This window comes from Neolamprologus multifasciatus, chromosome 2, assembly GCF_963576455.1.
Source record: "Neolamprologus multifasciatus chromosome 2, fNeoMul1.2, whole genome shotgun sequence".
Classification (NCBI taxonomy): domain Eukaryota; kingdom Metazoa; phylum Chordata; class Actinopteri; order Cichliformes; family Cichlidae; genus Neolamprologus; species Neolamprologus multifasciatus.
The window spans coordinates 18,443,033-18,455,867 of NC_140440.1; positions in this window are offsets into that span (position 1 = coordinate 18,443,033).

Consider the following 12,835-nt stretch of genomic DNA (forward strand, 5'->3'; position numbering starts at 1 on the left):
CAGAGCCAACTTTAATCAGTTTGTTCCATCTGTTGCTGTCACAGGTTCTCCCATCAGACAGTACTTCCCACGATAGACTAATGACTAACAGAAAATCTGCATCATTCTGCAGCAGGAGCCTGCTCATCTCCTTTCTGTAGCCTCTTTCTTGGTCTCCCAGTTCAGCCGATGCGGACACCCCGGTACTCCTACTTCTCCACCACATCAATATCCTGTCCCAGGATAGACGCTGGTCACACAACCTTCCTCGTCCTTCTGAAGGCGATCCCCATCTTTCAGACAATTCCTCACAGACCTGCTGTGCTTGGTGTCTCTCAAGCACAGCAATGTAAAACACACAATTTATGAGCGACACAATGAACACTATAAATAAACCACAGTATAAACAGTCTAAATCCTTATATAAAAAATACAGGATTACAAAAATTAATACCACAGAATGTACATAAAGTGCAGCTGCAGTCTGGCAGTGTGAAGCAATGTGACAGTTCAACTGTTTAGAAGGGAGATGGTGAGGGGAAAGAAACTGTTCTGCAGGCTCTACCGTCTACCAGAAGGCAGCAGGTCAAAAAGTCTGTGTCCAGGGTGTGAGGGGTCTGTGATGATTTTCCCTGCCCGTTTCCTGGTTCTTGAGAGGTGCAGGTCCTGGATGGAGGGCATGGGGGTGGCGATGATCTTTTCTGCTGCCCGTACAGTCCGCTGCTGTCTGCACTTGTCTTGTTTAGTGGCTGTGATGGAGGACCACAGGACAGACTCAATGACTACAGTGTAGAACTGGATCAGCAGCTCCTGTGGAAACCTGTACTTCCCCAGTTGTCTCAGGAAGTACATCCTCTGCTGGGTCTTTTTGAGGATGGAGTTGATGTTGGTCTCCTACTTCAGGTCCTGGGAGGTGGTGGTACCCAGGAGCTTGAAGATCTCCACAGTAGACACAGGGCTGTCTGATATGGTTGAGGGCTGTCTCCTGAAGTCCACTGTCATCTCTACAGTCTCAAGCATGTTCAGCTCCAGATTGTGCTGACTGTACCAGAGTACTTGCCGCTCATCTTCCTGCCGGTACGCAGACTCATCACCATCCTAAATAAGGCCAATGACGGTGTGTCATCTGCACAATAGTATTTAAAGGCAAACTAAAGTCCACAAATAGGATCCTGGCATAAGTTCCCGGACAGTTGAGATGTTGCAGGATGTCCCATGTTCACTGCATCATCCACCGACTTTGCCCAATAGGCAAACTGATGGTGTCCCATAAATCATCTGTTAGTGCTCTTTATCCTTCTCTTGCTGACACATTCAGCCACTGCAGAATTGTCTCTCTGTAGGTGGCATGACCCAAAGTTGTACTGAAAGTTTAAGGTGTACAAATTGAACAGGAATGGAAACAGCAGAGTCACCTGTGGAGCTCCTGTACTGCACATCTGCAAATCAAAACAAGTACTGCTCGTACTGCAGCCTGTCTGTTTGGTAGTCAGTAATCCATGATACACATGGTGGATACTGACAGATCCTCACTGTACAGTTGTCACGCTCTAGAAAGGAGTAAGCTCTCTGCAGATTTGATCATCCACTTCCACATTAGGTCTGTATGCAAACTGCAAAGGGTCAACAGATATTTTCATCTGTGGCCTTAGGTGGGAGAGCCCAGTCCCTCCAGTAGCTGTGTCAAATTTGATGTGAGGGCAGCTGGTCGCTCTGATGGTGGTGACTACTACAGTACAGGAAGTGGACGTGAGGTTTGCCTTAAGAAATAAATACACAAATGTGACTCACAATCGCAGACAGGCCAAAATCACTGAAGGAAGGCCTGAGTGTGTGGTGCAAGAGGCACGTGGGGAATTGAATTAAAATACATTTTTACTAATATTACCAACTGGTGACAGCAGCCTTTTCTGGATATATCCAGCGCTGAATATATAAATAACACTCAGTTATAACACAGTTATAACACACTGTTGATCCTGCAGCCTGTAAAACATTCCACCTTGGACCTTTTAAACTTTAATAACTGCGTCACACTTGTCAGAGTTAGAGGCTTGTCAAGATTTTCATTTGTATAGCTATTGTATAGCTATGAAGTCTGTCGTGTGTGTGTGTGTGTGTGTGGGCTTCCTCCTTAGCTGGCTTGTTTTGGCCCCAGGGTCCAAATCTGTTCTGTCAAGCATCTGTCTCTGCCGGCTTGTTAAGACCCACACAAACACACCCTCTCTGATTTACACACACACACACACACACACACACACACACACACACACACACACACACACACACACACACACACACACACACAGGACAAGCAACCTCTCCAACTCATACCTGTGTGTTATCGCCATGACAATATAGACAACACACTACGGAGCCCCGCAGGGAATATGGGAGAAAAAAAAATTAAGACGGACTTTTGCAAGATCTCGCAAAAGTCCGTCTTAATTTTTTTTTCTTCCATGTCCCCTGCGGGGCTCCGTAACACACAGAGGTGTTGTCTGTGATGTATATAAGTAGTAAGTATCATTTCAAAGTGCATCAAAGCTTAACTGCAAAGATACAGAAATCCACAAAAACTGACACTGATATTTCCAGTTACCTACTATCAAAATATATCTGTGTCAAAGTTGAGGCCAGAAAAAAAAATGGCAAGTGAGCTAACAATAAAAAGTTTGCTTGTATTTTATCCAACAATGAAAGGATAATATTGAGGTCAATATGAATAAATCCCAGATGTTTTTTTTTTTTTTGAATCAGGAGGAAAATCTCTCTTCCACGATTTTTCTTTCAGTTTGTACATAATGTTTTTTTCTTCCTTTGGCTTTCCTCTAGTGCGCAAAGGATGTCAGGGGAGGTGTTTCAAACTCCAGCATGTTTCAAGGTTGCCAGCAGAACTGAAAAGCTGGAATGGAAGAAGCGCTGTGTAATTTTCAGCTGTCAGCACCTTCCTGTTACATGTGCTAATGTTGTGCATATTGCCTGGACAAATTTAATGCACTACATGCACACACATTTGCTTTTGATTCTTCATAATCCAGAAAGAAACTTTGAGGTTAAATTTGAAGACTGACACTGTTGCTTAAGTATCTTATTTAGGCCCCAGTCATGCGGGCCGAGGCGGCCTGGCAACTACCTGGCAACCAGTGATCACTAATGAAAAATGAATACCCTGACCGGTTAGGACTTTGAAACTGATTGCAAAGAGTTGAATGTGCTGCATGAAAAGCCTCTTTGCAATTGTTTTGGTCACTCGTGCATTGCTGCAGTTGACTGTAGTTTGAATGGATTTACTTGCTAAATGGTTGTGTCAGGGCGCCGGGTCGATGACCCAGCATTTTGAGTTCATTTTGTAATTCTGTGTGTCTTTGTTAGGTTTTGTTTAGTTAAAGTTTCATCCATGCTTCCTTGTTTATGTGTCATATTCTTCCTCCTGTGTGAGTCTCTTGTCCTCTATGTAAGATTTTTAATTATGTCAGTGCCTCGTTCCCCTTATCTGTTTTCCTGTTCCTCTCCTTGTGTATTATTCCATCTTCCCAGTCTGTTCTGTGTTTCATGTCTGCATTTTCCATGTCATAGATTGAGTCCAGACCATGTCATTGTCATCTCATTACTACTACTACTGCCTGTCTCCCCTCCGGGCCGCCAAAGATAGATCTCCAGAGATTTCTGTCCTAGGCCATTCTTTCTAGATGGGACCAGGTGTAGCCCATCATTTTTGCTTCTGCCTAAAGTTCTCATCACCGGGTGTTTCTTGGGCGGCCTCTCTTTCGCTTGCGTGGGGGTTCGACCTGAGAGCCTGATATTTAAAACCTTTTAGTTTGCACATAATAATAGCATATTTGGTGGGCTGTGGATCTTCCAGTTTGCATGTCTAGTGTATCTTGTTTTGTGCCCAAAATCTTCTTATATCTTTTATATATAACTGCGAGTGCATAGTGAGAGACGCTTAGAAAGGGTGTATGCCTGCAGGTGTAGCCATCATCCTGAACTTGTGCATCAGGTGTTATTGTTCTTTAATTCTCATTTCTCAGTTGCACCAGGCCAGTTACCAAATGCCTCCAGGACAGCTTAGTGTGCAACGCTTTGGCTTAAACTTGTCAGCAGTGCTGCTTTCAGAGGGTGATGATTGACTTTGTTATGGAGGCTGAGTCACTGGACTGCACAGAGCATCCTCATTCTGTTTCTCAGGACAAGAGAAAGAAGAACTCCAACTCCCCCATTGTCGATTACACTTCAGTCTCACCAAAGTTTGGCTTTGAAGTTTGAAATGATGGGTGTGTATTCCTGCAAATATGTTAGCATCTTTGAACAGGCCCATCACTAAAGCTACATGGAGAAAGGCAAATAATGCTTTAAGAAGAGTCAACAAGTTTTGGCAGTAAACAGTCCTCAGACAGTCTTAGTCATCAAGGGCTTATTTAAAATGTTGCCCATGAGGAACATTAAACTGGAATTAATTATGAGACATTCATTTAATATCTTCACCAAAGGATTAAGCAGACTGAGTAATGTGACTCTAATGTCTCTGATATAACTATTTCTACACAGGATATGTTTAAAATACAAAGCAAAGCAAAATGCTGACAAGGTCGAGTTTGATCTTCCTGGAGCCTGGACAACAGGAAACTTGAGTCTCATCACTCAATCATTGAGTCTCTGAGGAATCCTAACTTAAAAGTTTTATGATCTCTCCAGATGACAAAAGGCTGTTCGGCCCCCTCCAACTAATGTTGTCTCTCCTTTAGAGCCAGTTTCACTGCAAGTAACTCGCAGCCTCCTACATCATAGTTTTGCTTGGGTGGTGTTTGTCAGTGTGAAAAGAAGGGCCAAGGCTGCAGCTTACCTTGTGGGCCAGAGCGCTGAGCAAGTATTGCCTCCACCCCTGAGTCTGATTCATCTACGGATGCATATTGTAACAACCCTTATTGTGTTATAGCACCACTAGGGGGGTTGCCCTACTATTGTAGTAGTTGGGGGAGTCTCCTAGTGGGTGTGTGAGTATAGCGTGGCAGCCATTACATGCTGCTCGTGTTCTGTTCTCAGGATAGACCTCACCATTGTAACGGCCTGGCGCCGGCGACTACCGATCCCCACACATGTATGTACGGACAGAGTAGAGCCGTGGAAACCTGGCTTGTATGGTCTTATGTTGCTGATAATGAATAAAGGTCTGTTGTTTAATTTAACTGACTGGCTTCGAGTTATCTGGCTAACCTCCCAGTGAGGCATGCCCAGAACACCTCACCCGGGAGCCACCCAGGAGGCACGCTTGTCAGATGCCCGAACCACCTCAACTGGCTCTTTTCGATGTGGAGGAGCAGCGGCTCTACTCTGAACCGCTCACCCTATCTCTAAGAGACAGGCCAGCCATGCTTTGAAAGAAGCCCATTTATGCCGCTTGTATCCACAGTCTCGTTCTTTCGATCACTGCCCACAGCTCGTGACCATATGTGAGAGTAGGGACATTGACTGAGGAGTATGATCCCCTATAGTTTTAACACACCCTCAGGTCTCCCTTCTTAAAGATGGGAAGCACCATCCCAGTCTACCAATCCAGAGGTACCGCCCCTGAACCGTTGTGCGGTGCATAAGCACAGATGACAGTCAGGATCTATTCCCTGACCCAGAGGGAACAAACCCTCTTGTCCAGCAGGAAAAACCCCAATGTAAAAGCAGCCAACTGAGGAGATACTAGTCCGCCTCTCATGGATATTCCTTGTACTACAGAAATAATATTGCCAAGTATGCAACATAAATAAGATTCAATTGTAACAATCAGATTTTCCTTTCCAATAAACATAAACCATTTCCTTATGACACAGCATGAAGAATACCTGGCTATCCCAGTGACAGTAAATCACTCGCTGCATACAGACAATAAAAACTTGAATCACTGTAACAGTACAACACACAGATATGTGTATTTTTACTGACTGATAAATGAGCTGTGAAATGCTGACAACAGTCACCGTGCAAACAAAAGCCAAAAAATCTATTACAGATGTGCACATGGTGTTTTACAGCTGTGTGGCTTTGACAAAAGGGATTTAGAACTTTGTTAATATGCTCTTAAATTAAAGTTTGGCTGTGCAACAATAAAATATTTTAATTAAAATCAGCAGAGATCACAAACGTTAGAAAGGAAAAAAAAATTGTGTTGTAGCTGTGGAGGCTGCAGGTTTGTCTGGTAAACCAAAAAGGGAAGTGAAAAGTAAACAGCAGTTCCCAGAACACTGAAAACGTGACCTCTGAGCAGTAAAACCCACTTTTATGTGACTTGTGAAAATATTCTACGAGGCACACCAAAAAATTCTCCTGATCATTAAATTGCTAATAATTTTAGGAATACCACAAGACTGAGTAACATCAAGCTTCATGAAACAAACAGAAACCTGTTGAAGCAGGCACAGCTGAATTATAGTTTGCAAGTGTTCACAAATGTTGAGAAGCTCCACTTCCCTCAGGAGATTTTTATGAAAATGAATTCTTGCGACCTTTACTTTTATGTAATTGATACAACTTTAATACTCATAATAATCGGCATTCCTTTGATGCACCTGGAAATTATGTAAATTCAACACAGCTCATAAAACCTAACAGAGGCAGGAGCATGTTTCCTAATAACAATTAGGAAATGATGTGAATGCGTTTTGTAATGTTTACTTCATTTTGTCCTCATGTAATGGAAGCAACGTGATAGCCCGTTCATGTAATTTTGTTTGTTTGAAGATCAATTTCATGCTTTCTGTCGACTTCCAGTGTTTCAATTCAATTCAGTTTTATTTATACAGCCCCAAATCACAACAGCAGTCACCTCAAGGTGCTTTATATATATTAGACCCTACAACACGTTTTCAACTTCTGGATGTGGTTAGATGTGCAGCAGACCATATCCATCTTCAACAAGTTGGTGACTTGTCACTGAGCAGTTTTTTTCCTTTTTTTGTCCTTTTGTGGTGGACCACTGGAGGGCTCCACTCACACCCAGTTCTCAGGAAGTGTTGTTGCTGTGTTTTGGACAGGAAAGTATTCAGTTGTGTGGTGAAGAGGAATAAACGAGGAGTGTTAATCGAGAGCTCTCAAGTCGTCTGTGTTTACCTCCACACTTTTTCTAATTTTTCTAAGGTGTAAATACACTTGCTGCCCTGGAATCATGAGCTTTGGAGAGGGTTGGGATTTTTAAAGGGCAACAATCACATATGCTGATGGCTCAGGGTTAGGGCAAGATACTTGTCATCAATAATGAGTTAGCCATCACAAGGCATACAAATATTTGACAATGCAGAATATTTTAATTCCTCCTAAAAATGATTATTGTCATTATTTTTCTCAAAAAGCAGAAACTTGAGCTGCTGAAAATAAAAGACATTTGCAACACACTGTAAATGCTTTATGACCCGTTGGCTGATGGAATCTTGGCTCCGTGAAGAAGCTGGCGATGAAGAGAAGAGAGAAAGTGCGTGACAAGAGAGAAAAGATGGGAGACATACAGGTGCTTCACTTCCTGCAGATAAATCAACACAGCTGGGCTGGATAATAATGCGCAGAGTTGAAAGAAGAGAGTGGACAGGACTGGTACCAAAAATAAAGAATTAATGATAAAGAGAAATGAAGGAAGGAAACCAAACCCATGAGACACAAACATGTTCACAAACAGATCGACACCTAACACGCACGACGAGGTATTTGCAGCTTTCAAACAAAGTCTGAGAGAATTGTTACTGTTCTTCTTTGTGCCACTGTCCCACCTTTGTACGGTTGACCTTTGTACGGTTGACCCTTGTACGGTTGACCTTTGTGGAGCTGTGGCTGATCACGACCCTTTAGCTCTGCTTGTGGCATGTCTGGCATTTTCTAACATGCATTGCTTTTTTTTTTGCACTAGTCAACTTCTTCTGCTTTTAGATTAAATTCAACAAGACTTATTGTTACTGACCTGTCTGAGACCTGTTTGACTCTTAAGTAACATATCGCAGCGCTTTCACTGTAATAGCGTGACAAAGTCTGTTAAATGGTCAGTGGTGTGGAGGTGTCACAAGCAGGAGACAGCTTAAACTGTTTTCCTTTACTGCGTTTATAGCATCAGGTATCACTACTTGTTTAGGATAAAAATAATTATGCTGGATAATTTTACCTTAACCCTAAAAACACATAAAATAACTTGCTTTTTAAACTGACCATGGTAATGAGGTAACATATTTTACATGGTCTCAGTTCACTTCAGGTTTTTTCTGATAGCCCACAGTTGAGCTTAAATTCTAACATACTAAGTTGCTAATATATCAGTGTGAACAAGGTAAACATAGTTGCTGAACATCAGCATGTTGATCTTGTTACTTTGATTATGCTGGCTGGCTGCCCTCAACATTTTACTTAAAGCACAGCAGCACACAGCCTCACAGAGCTGCTGGCATGGCTACTGAAGATTAATCTTGTCCTTGATTCTGTTCATCGATAAGCATTTTCAGCCCGTTCTCACTCCCGAGGCGTAACATGACATTTTGTCACATCCCGCGGCGTTCCTGAGGAACGCGAAAGGAGACCTTCGGCGTTCTTATGGTACGCGGCGGGTTATGGCTGGAATCCAGTGCAATGACGCTCCTGCGGTAATAGACGTTCCAGCCCTGTATTCCAGCCCTAAACCTAACCTTATCCCTAGCCCTTACCATAACCTTATTCCTGACCTTAACCAGGACTATAATGATGTTAAATAGTGTGTTTCTAAGCGATTTGAAGAAAAAGAGCGAACATGTGTAGATTGAATCCAGACGGTTCTCATATTTCCTCTTTTTTCCGAGGTCGTCATTTAGGAACGTGGTGGGTAGCCGAAAACGTAATATGTTGACGATTTGTCACCTAGTGTAAAATGTTACGCTTTGGGAGTGAGAACGTGTTGGCATTTTCCTTGGGGGTGGTGGTCAGGGGCGGCTTGTGCCTCTTCAGCGCGGGGGGGATGGCTGCCCTCTGCAAGCTGCCTCTGTCCTCTCTTCTGCCATTCGGTCTTTCAGACTGTCATTCATGTGCTATTCAATTTAATTGAATTCAGTTCAATTTCATTTATAGAATGTCAGTTGGTCATGGTGGAGGGAATAATGTGTCCCAGGAATCCCAGGGGCTATTGTTGGGGGCTTTTTGTCTCCTGCTAGGGTCTCCCATGGCAAATTGGACCTGGGTGAGGAAGTAGACAAAGAGCAAGTTAACTGATCCTCGGCTTCTGAGAATAGCAACTGGGACATGGAATGTCACGTCTCTGGTGGGGAAGGAGCTTAGGAGTTAATGCGTGAGGCTGAGAGATACCAGCTCAATACAGTCGTGCTCACCTTAACACACGGCTTGGACTCAGAAACCAGTCTCCTGGGAGGGACTGGACTCCGTCTCAGCCTGAAGTTGCCCTTGGTCGAGGTAATGGCCTTGCGTGGGTATCTTAGTATCCCCTCGGCTTGCTGCCTTTATATTGGTGTTTTTCCCAGTGGATCAGAGGGTCTGTTCCCTGCGCCTTCAGGTATGGGTCCTGACTGTCCTCTGCGCTTTTGTACCGAACAACAGTTCAGAGTACTCTGTCATCCACTGAGAGACTTCAACACTCATGTGAGCAATGGCAGTGAGACCTGGAGGGGTGTGATTGGCAGGAACCCGAGCGGTGTTCTGTTACTGGACTTCTAACCACAGTTTGTCCATGACAAACACCATGTTTGAAAATATGGGTTGATGCTGCAGGTTGATGATTGATTTCGTAATCTTATTATCAGATCTGGAGTCTTATATTCTAGATACTCGGGTGAAGAGTGCTGCTGATATGTCATCTGATCACCACCTGCTGATGAGTGCAGGGGAGGATGCTGGACAGACCTGGGGCACCTAAACGGATAGTGAGGGTGCCCTGGGAAGGCCTGGCAGAGGCCCTGTGCGCAAGATCTTCAACTCCCACCACCAGCAGAGCCTCAACAGCATTCCAAAGGAGACTGGGGACATCAAGTCTGAATGGACCATGTTCAGCATCTCCAGTGCTGAAGCTGCTGAGCTGTGGCCACAAGGTGGTTGGAGCCTGTGGTGGTGGTAACCCCCAAACCAGATGATGGCTCTACCTGCTGACTTCGACTGAGAACTTCATCAGGCCACCGCCATTGGGATCTCCTTAATCCCACTGGTTCGTCTTCCGTAGAGGAAGCAGAGTCTGGGGACGACTCATCTATCTCCAGCAATGAGGTCACTGAACAACTCGCTGGTGGTAGGGCTCCTGGGTCACTCTGACTTCCTGAAGGCTCTGGATATTGTAGGGCTGTCTTGGTTGACACACCTCTACAATGTTATGTGGAGATCAGGGGCATTACCTCTGGACAGGAACCACCATCCCGATCTGCCAATCTTTAAGAAGGGGGACCGCAGAGTGTGCTCCAACTATACAGCCTTACTAAACTATGTTTATGTTTTATATTTGTGTGTTTAAAAATTGAATATTCTCATTCACCTACTTTATTGTACACCTGATATCATTTTGTCTCACCATATATGCTTATAGAGCCGGATTGCATCTGAGAGCACCTACTTACACTGTAATTGGACAATTCCACCTTCTCTGGAGCTGTAAAATTAAAATAATGATAATTAAAAAAAAACAAAAAAAAAACTGGTATGGAGCCCAGCAGCTGAATCACAGCATCAGCTAAGCCACAGTCAACAAGTGAATAATCTACCTGATAATATGTAGAACAGAGCCTCCCCTCAACTAAAGCTATTACAAATACACTAGAGACTTCTTTTCAAATGTGTGTAATCGCTTTCTTAGTCTACAGGAGTGTATTATAGGGCAAAGAGACAAAGAGAAAGGGAAAATGGCTTATAGAAATATGGAGGTGTTTAGGTGAAGCACAAAGAAAGAGAACAGACAAAAGAGAACTTGAGAGCTTACGGGATTACTGCTCCAGGAACAGAGAGGAAGATCACCAGAACATCATACAAAAGTTAAGACAGAATAACAAAGCTTTAATCTGAAGTCTTTGGCCAAGAGTCTCAATAAACAAAGAAAACAAGTGAAATCCTACACCGAGGCAGAGAATGCTCCCAGTGATGGGAAAACAGTATTTTGCTGAAGGTCTTTTTCCATAGCATTTTATGTGTGGGTGTGAGACACATCACATTCAGACATGGTCAGACAAGTGTCTCCTCGGACATTCCCGCAACTGGTAAATAAGAAAGAAAAAAAAAGATTTTAAATGGCTGAAGATGAGCTGGAAAAAATAAAATCTCACACACATCTAAAAATTATTAAGAAAGAGGGAAAAATAGAACGTCAAAAACGTTTTTTATGTATCGATTAAAGAAAGTGACAGAATAATAATGGGGAGCCTTGGCTGATTGGAACTGGCACCAGGCACTATCATTAGTATGATAAGCTAACGAGTGAAATATGTGTTTGCATGTGTGCGCGCATGTGCAGTTGAAAGAAAAATGAAGAAATTAAAGAGTGATGCAAAATTATAGCTATTTCTTGATTGGAGATACTCGAGGATTGGCAAAGTAGAAATGAATGTACTTACTCTGGGATGCATAGAAAAAAACCCAAACAACTAATTTAATAGTAATAATTTAAAAATGCTGCAAATAGAGACAAAAAGTTTACTTCATATTTTGGTATGCTCTATAGTTTGTCAAATATGGCTAAAATAATATAATATAGAAACTAGGACTGAGAATAAATATGTGCTAACATATAGTATTTTCCTGTTAGGTATTGTAACATATATTAAAAAAAATGTTTAAAAAATTATAGAAGAAGTGGGGAAACATTACAGCTTAACATTTTACGTTTTACCTGTTTACTGTAGCTGATATCCATCCACTCGTGTTAACTAATTAAGGTAGGCTGAATCATTCAAGGCCATATTATGTAGCATTTTTTCACTGTGTTCTCTTGATACTGGAAGTCCCTGTACTTTTCTCTCTGAGCAGAGCTACACATATGTAGACCTACAGTTGTATGTCTGCGTGTGCACAGCTAAATGTTAACATTACCTGGCAACAATACACACTTCAAGGACAACATTAAATTTCTGAGAATAACTTTATTGCCCAAATTATGTACTGGCTGTCACCATCTTGGATTTCTAGCAATAGAAATAAGCCTGATTAGATGAGACAACAGAGTGCATCTTGCTAACCAAACTTGCTAGCATTAGCACTCAATACCCGCTAATTCATGCTGCAATGCATGCAAAAAAAGAAGCAAATAAATTATAGAATTTTACTCACTGAAACATGTTAGTACAGTTAATTTCATAGAATGCTATAAACATAATAAGAATGCACTAAAACTAGGAGAAAACCAAAGAGGCCTAGCTTAGTAACTAGATTTGGCTTAGGTGTCAATTACCAGCCCGAAGCTGCAAACTTGCCAAAAAACTTTGTACCCAAACGGGCTATACCCATACAATAACTTAATACTATGAAACAAACAAGTTGTACATCAGAGATGAAGAACTCTTTGCTATAATAAAACTAATGTCCTCAGAAGCTCATCGTACCAGCAGCGTTCCTGTTCGTTTGCTTCTTGAAATGTTTTTCAGTTTTTCCAAGAAGAAAAAACTGATGAAAAAGCTGCACACAATATAAAGTCAAGACCCTCCCCCCCGCCCCCTCGTAAATGTAATTATTTGTACTGTGTGGCTTCAGCTTTGGATTCTAAGTTCATGGACAAGAGAAATTTTGAGTATAATAAGAATAATATTCTCCAATGGAGGAATGGGGGGGGGGGGGGGGGGGGGGGAAGAGAACAGAAAGCAAAATATTTCTCTGAATGTTTTACAAGCTTTAGCTTGCACTTTTAAACCTCACATTATTGGCCTAAGCTAGGTGA